This window comes from Acipenser ruthenus, chromosome 8 (genome assembly GCF_902713425.1).
Source record: "Acipenser ruthenus chromosome 8, fAciRut3.2 maternal haplotype, whole genome shotgun sequence".
Classification (NCBI taxonomy): Eukaryota; Metazoa; Chordata; class Actinopteri; order Acipenseriformes; family Acipenseridae; genus Acipenser; species Acipenser ruthenus.
Genome location: NC_081196.1, coordinates 47,718,798 through 47,727,666, shown reverse-complemented (window position 1 = coordinate 47,727,666; position 8,869 = coordinate 47,718,798). Strand labels below are relative to the sequence as shown.

At 37.7% G+C, this 8,869-nt stretch overlaps 1 long non-coding RNA gene across 4 annotated transcripts; it reads right to left on the bottom strand.

The window, feature by feature from the left end:
- Nucleotides 1-854: 854 nt before the first annotated feature.
- LOC131737787 (uncharacterized) lies at nt 855-7,641 on the bottom strand. 4 transcript variants are annotated; one of them, XR_009329399.1, is made up of 5 exons: nt 7,493-7,641; nt 7,137-7,321; nt 3,374-5,085; nt 2,331-2,459; nt 855-1,347 (listed from the first exon to the last, which is right to left on the bottom strand). It is a non-coding gene; the product is annotated as an uncharacterized LOC131737787 (long non-coding RNA). The 4 variants fall into 4 exon arrangements; XR_009329397.1 differs by having other exon boundaries at nt 857-1,347; nt 7,137-7,639; XR_009329398.1 differs by lacking the exon at nt 7,493-7,641 and having other exon boundaries at nt 1,104-1,347; nt 3,374-3,493; nt 7,137-7,324.
- Nucleotides 7,642-8,869: the final 1,228 nt, after the last annotated feature.

Genomic DNA, 8,869 nt, shown 5'->3' with positions numbered 1-8,869 from the left:
TAAATGGCACTGCCTATATCTTGAAGAAATACTTAAATAAAAATATTATAATAGAAATCCCAAATCCAAGAAAGAAGATAACCACTCTAATTTTTTTAAGCCTTTAAGAAATTGGATTTAAAGCTTGATTAGTCATTAGCCTTTTCTGTGTGTTAATTCATCATGTCAAAATTGGTAATGTTTAATTATTGTTAATTACACATATTAGGTGTACTCCACTGACATTGTGTGGTTGTAGGACTAATTTACAGGTCAGAAAACCTTTAAAAGATTGCATGAAATTCTCAAGGACTTATTCAAGTGTTAAAGCTTTGTGAACACAACAAAACAGCTGTCAAAAGCATTCTGTCTTAAAAAGACATAAATCCATTAAAATGAACACCCTCCCACCAACCCACATCCTTCACACACATGCATATACACAAACACACACAAGAAGAATACCAATTTCAAAAGATACCAAAATAAACTCAAGAACAAAGTGATTTTTATTTTTGTTCTTTATTAAAATGTCTTCATCTAGACAATGTGGGGAAGCTATAAAAAAAGGCCAACAAGATGCTCGGATATATTGTGATAAGTGTTGAATTTAAATCAAGGGAAGTAATGTTAAAACTTTACAATGCATTAGTAAGACCTCATCTAGAATATTGTGTTCAGTTCTGGTCACCTCGTTACAAAAAGGATATTGCTGCTCAAGAAAGAGTGCAAAGAAGAGCGACCAGAATTATCCCGGGTTTAAAAGGCATGTCGTATGCAGACAGGCTAAAAGAATTGAATCTATTCAGTCTCGAACAAAGAAGACTACGCGGTGATCTGATTCAAGCATTCAAAATGCTAAAAGGTATTGACAATGTCGACCCAGGGGACTTTTTCGACAAGGACCAGGAGTCACAAATGGAGATTAGATAAAGGGGCATTCAGAACAGAAAATAGGAGGCACTTTTCTACACAGAGAATTGTGAGGGTCTGGAACCCGCTCCCCAGTAATGTTGTTGAAGCCGACACCCTGGGATCCTTCAAGAAGCTGCTTGATGAGATTCTGGGATCAATAAGCTACTAACAACCAAAAGAGCAAGATGGGCCGAATGGCCTCCTCTCGTTTGTAAACTTTCTTATGTTCTTAAAATGTTTGTTTACTTAGGCATGAGCATGCTGTATATGCTATCCTGACACAGATACATGATTTACTAGCGCAGGATTAAAAAAAAAAAAAAAAAAAAAAAGAACAATATTTGGTTATCAGGCCAACATGCATTTGACTGTGATTTTTCTGCACTTCGACTGGCAGGATCACGACGTCACTTGTTGGATCCACCTTCACATTAGGACAGGATCAGCTGTATGCTGGGGAAAGGTGAGAATCCTTTTAATAAAACTTCCCATGTAGTTTGTTTAATGTTTGGTATCACTTATCCTCAAAATGGGCAAAATCTGCTACGATCACAAGATATATGGTGTCTGATTTAGTTGCTTGATAAGGAAGAAATCTAGATGGTGCTATTTTTTCATCAGCGTGTGTCAACATTCTATAGAACCATTGAATAGTAGACCCCTCTATCTGGTAAATAGGGGCATATTAATCAAGCTTGTAAAAACTGAAGCATTTCACTTTTTTTTTTTTTTTTTTTATAAATTTAGTCGGTGCCAATTATTTTTTATTATTTTCTCCCCAATTTGGAATGGCCAATTATTTTATTATGCTCAGCTCACCGCTACCACCCCAGGGCTGACTCTGGAGGGCGAAGACAAACACACGCTGTCCTCCGAAGCGTGGGCCAATTGAGCGCCGCCCCCTGGGAGCTCCCATCCTCGGTCGGCAAAGGAATAGCCTGGACTCGAACTCGCGATGTCCAGACTATAGGGCACATCCTGCACTGCACGTGGAGTGCCTTTACTGGATGCGCCACTCGGGACCCCCGGCATTTCACTTATTGTTCATTACAATGGATTTTGTATCATCCCGCAACCACGCTGGGTTTCACTGAGGTCATTGTGATAGAGCTGATTGTTTTAATATTTTCAATATTGTTTTTCAAAGTGTGCTAAATCAGTTTTTCCTGTTGCTATGGCCAACGGTTTCATCCTAGGAATCTGAAAAATAGTAATGGCATTTGCAAAGTTGTTTCTATTATCAATAATTGTATTAAGAGTTCCAAAATAATGCAATGTAAACAAAAACTGACAAGTTTAAATATCTTTTAATTGATTTTTAAAAAACAAATTAAAAAAATGGACTAACTGAAGGTGACATGTTTTCTGATTGATTTGGTAATGAAGTGCCACATAACACTGCAGTCTAGGGAATGGCTACAGGAAAGATAACTTACTGTTACAGGAGCCTCCTTTTTAGCTGATATTACAGATAGGCAGCCCAGACAAGGTCTTGGACGTCTCTTTGGGTTGGCTTCGAATTGTCTCTTTTCTCTGATCGGAATGTCTGGAGGGGAGGTGGCCTTCTGGGAAGATAGCAATAAGATTTAAAAAATGACATCTCTGTAAAAATTAAAAAAGGCAGTACCCCACCATCAAGTATAATTTTACACTAAAATATTTTGTCTTATTAACTTTAATTAACACCAACGATATTCATCCACAAATTAGTTCATTGTGTAAACATATCCCAGGGTTTCTACTGCGCATCTCCTTCTACCTTCCTTAGCTCCACACATTCCCACAATCCCCTTCTGCTACTGCACACTCTGAAAAGAGATCCCACTGGATGAGATTGTTTATTACATCTTTAAAGGGAGCGTATAAAACCAATGAACTACTCCATTGCATGTTAAACTTATTTTCGATCAACCAATGAGTTAGAAATAAGTGTGCATGACATGGCCAGTGACTGTGACTTATTCGTGCTGCAAATGATTTGATGTTACACCACCACTCTCTTACTTCAGACAAACACCACAACCCCTAGTCCTTTACACATTTACACATTTTTTATAAACAAAACACAAAACATCCATATAAGATGGATATGTGTAAAAGATCTGAATCATTGATATGTCCAGAGGGTGAAACAATGTGGCAGGAAAATGGTTCATTTTTATGGGACAGCACTGGTAATGGAACCTAAGTTAAAAAAAATAAAAATAAAATCAGGAAGATAAGCTGTGTACCAAACATAGACAATAACTCAAAAGTGAATTAAGTTTCCGATTGTATACCTGGCTATACACAGTTACTACTGATATAAAGACATTTTGGCTCATCTAACCTAGGTCTATGGCATATCCTGAACACAGATTATTACAAAAATATGATTTCAAACAGCATACAAATGTAAGGGGACAGAGAAAAATAATAATTTGAATCTATCTGTCTCTCTAATGCGGGTTCCTAAACATCACGTTGTAATTCTAATTACCTTTTCTTGTCCCTTGTCAAATCTACCCCATACTGTGCTGGCTTAGCCGCCTCCAGCATCTTCACCATCTCCATCCAGCAAGGATACAACACCAGGAGAAGCAGGTCTTTTTTTACAAATCTGAAAAAAATACATTTGTATTTTAGATGTAATTTCTTGTCACGGGACATTATGTAAATGCTATTATCCATGGTGCTTACGACAAACATTTACACTTGGGTCTCTTTGAGAAAGACATTACTAAATCTCAACAAAGAATTTGCCATGCTTACAATTTGCCTATGCTTATGTATACTGTAACACAGCAGGGAGGGGGTTAAAGCCTCCATGAGTGGAAAACATGTGTGGAATGCACATTTGTTTAGTTTAATTGTTTTGGTTGATTGTTTCTTTGATTTGTTAATTGTTTTATTATTAATTATCCCCTGCACCTGGTAGCTATTGTTAAATTAAAACCAGGTGCAGGGTATTTAAGAGAGGCAGCTAGTCTGCTCAAGGCTGCTGAGGAGAAGGAGGCAGAAAGGTGTGCTCTGCTTCCTGGCAGTCATGAGCTAAAAAGTAAGTGCTGTATAAAACCAGTGTGTTTTGTAAGGACGGGGAAACAGTGTAGCTGTCCCGTGTTAGCCAGGGTGTTCCTGTGTGTTAGTTAGTGCTCGTACCGAGCTAGGTGTTTATTTTGTGTGTTTTGTTTAATTTTTGTGTTGATTAAAAATAGCGCACCAGCGCTTAAAATCCATTTCTGTGTGCCGGGTCTATTTTTAAAGGGGCAACGAACCCGAGTGGGTGAAGATCTTTTACAATACATATACATCTCCTGCCACGTAAACTCTAAACGATGAACATGACATATCAACAGTATGTACAGGATAGAATAAGAATTAGCAATGAAATGTTTAATCACAGTCTGATGAGGGATTATCCAGATGTATGTAAAACTGTGTGACATTCACAATCTTGTATATTATCATTAATGTATACTCTATAATGTTGATGCTAAGTTTCCTGTCAATTGGATAAACAGTTTGTAACAAATTGTGTGTGTGTGTGTACAGCCACCTCCACTTCATCCCCTTCGCAATGGATTTCATCCCCAGCTGGGGATAACAGAGCTGGTATAAAATTCCAACTGTAGTCTCCCTTGGAGCACCAGACAGTGGCATGAATAAAGAGATTAGAAATTGCCCGCTTAGAGGGTATAAACTATCTCTTTAAAGTTTAAAATTACCAGCTTTTAGTGGTTGGTGTCCAGTCGTCATTTTTTACAGTTTCTTCGTTTCACTTTTCCTTTTGTTCAGTCATCCTGGTGCAATATATATATATATATATATATATATATATATATATATATATATATATATATATAAAATAAAGAGCTAGTTATAACTTTTAAATGAATCTTAACCTCAAAAACACTATCAGGGGGTCCTCGAGTGGCTCACCTGGTAAAAGCGTGGTTGTGTGGTCATACAGCACAGGTTCGCGTCCTGGCTGTGCAAAGTTGTCGGTCTTCGCTGTGAATTCCAAAGGGAGCGTAACATTGGCTCTGGCACTCCCGTGGGTTAGGGAAGCAAAAACAAAAGGGACTGTTTCTCCTCATTGCGCTACAGTGAACCCTGCTGGCCAGGCGCCCTGTGAGCTCAAAAGCGGACACCTGCAGGGCTGGCCTTTGTCCTCCAGAGGTCAGTAGCTCGCTGACATCCGCTCTCGAGTTCCTGGGTGTAAAAGAGGATAATAGTTTGGTTGTGGGATCGGAGGACGCCCACTGAACCTTTGGATCTCCTGAGCTGTGTAAGGAATTGCTGCGATGAGGAGAAAAAATAATTGGACATTCCAAATTGGGGAGAAAATCGGGGGTAAAATAATTGGGCACACTAAATGTATATATACATAACTTCACGTCTGTCCCCAGGCAGGACGATTGAGATATTCGGTAAAGAAACAATGCTATAATTAATCCCTGTAATTACGCCAATTACAGATGTTTCTTTTGCTCCTAAATTATATTGGGATGGTCAGTAAATCATTTGCTGACAATTGCATCATTCACAGAAGGTGTGCGGCAGGTGTGGGATTAATTGGGCCTATTTATATCCCCATCGCTCACAACTTCTTAATTTCATTTTCAGAAATTGTAAAACAGTTTGTGTTAACTCTATAGACACCAGCCCCCTATATACCAACTAAAGTCCATTTATATTAAATATTTAAGTACGAGCATCCCAGGGAGAAAACTAGAATAGCAAATGAGCAAGTGTGCTCAGGTCAGTGCTTTGTGGTAACTGCAGGTATTTGCATCACACTGCTGAATGACCAATAGCCACCCAGTACTGTACATTGCAAATGGGCTGTTTCATCTGAGCTCAACTGTGTTAACCCTGACCTAGTCGAGGTTAGTGAACCCTGTTGTTCTGATTATCAACATAATGTCAATAAATCTTACAACACTGCATCACACACTTAAAGCAGTTTTTGGCAAAAACACCCACCACCACTGTCAAGTGCATAGGAAAAACAACCATAGTTTAACTGCAGTGGAGAAGATTGGATTTAAATAATTGCAAAATACTGCATGTTTGTATATTGAAATAATGAACATGTTAATGATTATTAAAAATACCAATTGTAGTTGTTTTTTTTCAGACAAACATAAAACTGTAGGCCACACTTTAGTTCGAGGACCAATTTATAAAACATCTACAATTTAAAGGTTTTGACAATTCTTATCCAGGAATACGGTTTTTACGAAAAACAAAATGTTTACATTACTAGTATCAAGCCTCGTGTCATACTATTAAGTAATTAAAAGACATTATAAATCCCTTTGTAACACTGCATTGCTACAACCTGTTATTACTATTTATGCAATAATACATTTCGAGATGCTTTATGTAAAAACTGCAGGATCTATTCAGTTGTTCTAAACTGGGTTAAAGTAAGGAATAAGGAAGATGACCATATAGCACGTGTGCAGTATTTAGACAGATCTGCTACAGTCCTCATTAAATGCACCTGCATTTTAAAACTGTTGTTAAAATGCATTTCCACTCCACGTACGACATGCTTCCGTTTTCCCGTGTGCTACTATGCTTTCAAATCTGAACACAAAAATATATACAAGTGCTTATCTGGTTCCTAGTAGCTGATTGATCTCAAAACCTGGTCAGGTCTGGTCTTAAAGGATCCCAGTGATTCAGCATCAACAACATGTCTCGGTAACCCATTCCATACCATCACCAACCTCTGTGTAGTATGTCTCCACCAATTGGTGTCCTCTGGTCTGGTGTTAGTGCTGTGCTTTAAGTAGTGACTACAGTTACATTATTCCTGTAACAGATCTTCATAAGACCCGTCTGATTAATCTCTTCAGGGACGCATTATCTTTTTTGTAGTGCAGGGACCAGAAGCAACATAGTATTCCAAGTATGGTCACTAAGTGCATTTTTAAACTTCTGTTTGACAAATTCAGAAATGGCAAATAAACCATAAAGCCTGTAAAAATGTGGATTTTCTTCTCTTGCCCAGCTTAATTCCAATAGAAATGTGTGAAATGTCCTTTCAAGAACAAGACTCTTCATTTACTTTTAAACAGCCAACCTTTAGTTAACATCCCCAGCAAAACCCTGTCAGCAAACAGTTTAAAGCGATATTTTCTAATGTATCATAATAGTCATTTATTTAAAACAAAACAAAATAGACAAGAACAACATTGCAGGCCTTTTGTAAGCTGTGCTGTTTCTTTAATATACATTTTCTTTCTACCAACCTTTTTTCCTTTGCCCGTTTCAGACCCCTCTTGCTTGGGGGCAGCAATAGCCACAGTCAGTGTGACCACAATCAGGCAGACAAGCAGCAGTGACCTCATCTTCATAGCTCAACACTGAGCCACAAGCAGGGTGCAGGGGGTTATATAACACCTTAGTTTAGGGCTCCTCTCAAAAGGTCAGAAACCTTACAAAACGTAGAGGTTATGGTACAATACTGGGTGGTAACATGTTTTTTTTTTTATTTTAACAAAACTAGCAATTATACTAAAGAGAAAGTTCAGTACAAATTGCAGATATACAGCAGTTTACCTACTGCACAGAAACTACAACTAGGCTACAAGATGAGTTAACATACCTAGTTTTGGGGGATGAACAAATGTCTTTTCTGAACTGCAGTTGTATTTTCCTCTGAAACGGAAAACATTTTGGGGGTATGTCTGCACTTGTGAGATGTCTTGCTTAAGTGTCAAATGTCATATAATGTCCTTGGCAGAGGTCAAGGTAAAAAATGAGGATTACAATTTAGGAATATGCCTTTAATATACATGGTCATGTGCTTTCTTTTAGGAGTGAGACTTGACATGCCTGCCAATGAGACTGCTAAATTCTGATTTTGTTTTTGCTTTTCTTGACAGAGAGCCAAGACTTATATTTACTCTAGCTGTTTTACTAAAGCAACAGGTCCCATCACCTTGACTTGTGTTCGAGAGACGATCCCGGATAACACATCTGACCTAACTAAACAGCACATCATTAAAAATCAACTTTAAAAAGGGTAAAATCCTTTTTGTTTATATCTCACACATTTCTTGTAAGTCCTGTAATGTCCCTTATTTATGTAAGCAGCTTCAAGTGAAATTGTAATACCTTTTGAGATGTTTGTAATCATTCCGAGTGGCTCATGTTCCAATTACTCAATAACTATGTGCTAAGGTGCTTTGACCTGAGTTCAGAAGCTGCTCTTCTGTTCTATTTACCAGCTACAGTACAAGTGTGTTCAATTGTTAAAGTTCCTGATTGCACCACTAAATAAACCCGGTTTCAGTGGGTCTTAACACAGTGCTCAATTGTCTATTTGGGACCCCATTGCACTGTCATCAGAATCGCTTCAGTGAATATGTTAATGATGGGGCAGGCGCTCTATAACAGGGCAAGACGAGGCAAGTCTTCAGAATACCATTTCATTGTAGTATTTTTTTACATTTTCCCTCCATTTATGCGCCACAGAATCTGGGGCAAACTCCTTTTGCGTTTGCACTTGCATTTGCACTGTGATCAGAATACAGCCCTAAGAGTATTAGTTTATAGACAGTAACAGTTTAAGATGTTTCTGTTAATAAAAGGTTTTTAAAACATACTTTTCATGTATTTTCCTTGAGAAACTATATAAAATAGGTAGGAAATGAAAAAATGATTTAAATGAATGTTTTTTGTTTTTAAATCAAGTGATTTAATTATTGATTTAAATCAGTGACTTCAATCGACTTGATTTAAATCAGCCAACCCTGCAGTCAACACTCACATATCCGACCCTATAAAAATTTGACTTCAGTGACAGTTAAACGAGTGTGACACATATCTGATTATTTTATTTTGGCCCGTTCCAACCCTTGTCAGTTTTTTCAGGGAACACAAAAAAGATACAATGTCAAAAATACATAGCTGAAAGGACTGTGTTTTAAAATACGTAGGCTTCCATTTAGATGTACTGTAGTTGGTTTTGTTGGAACAG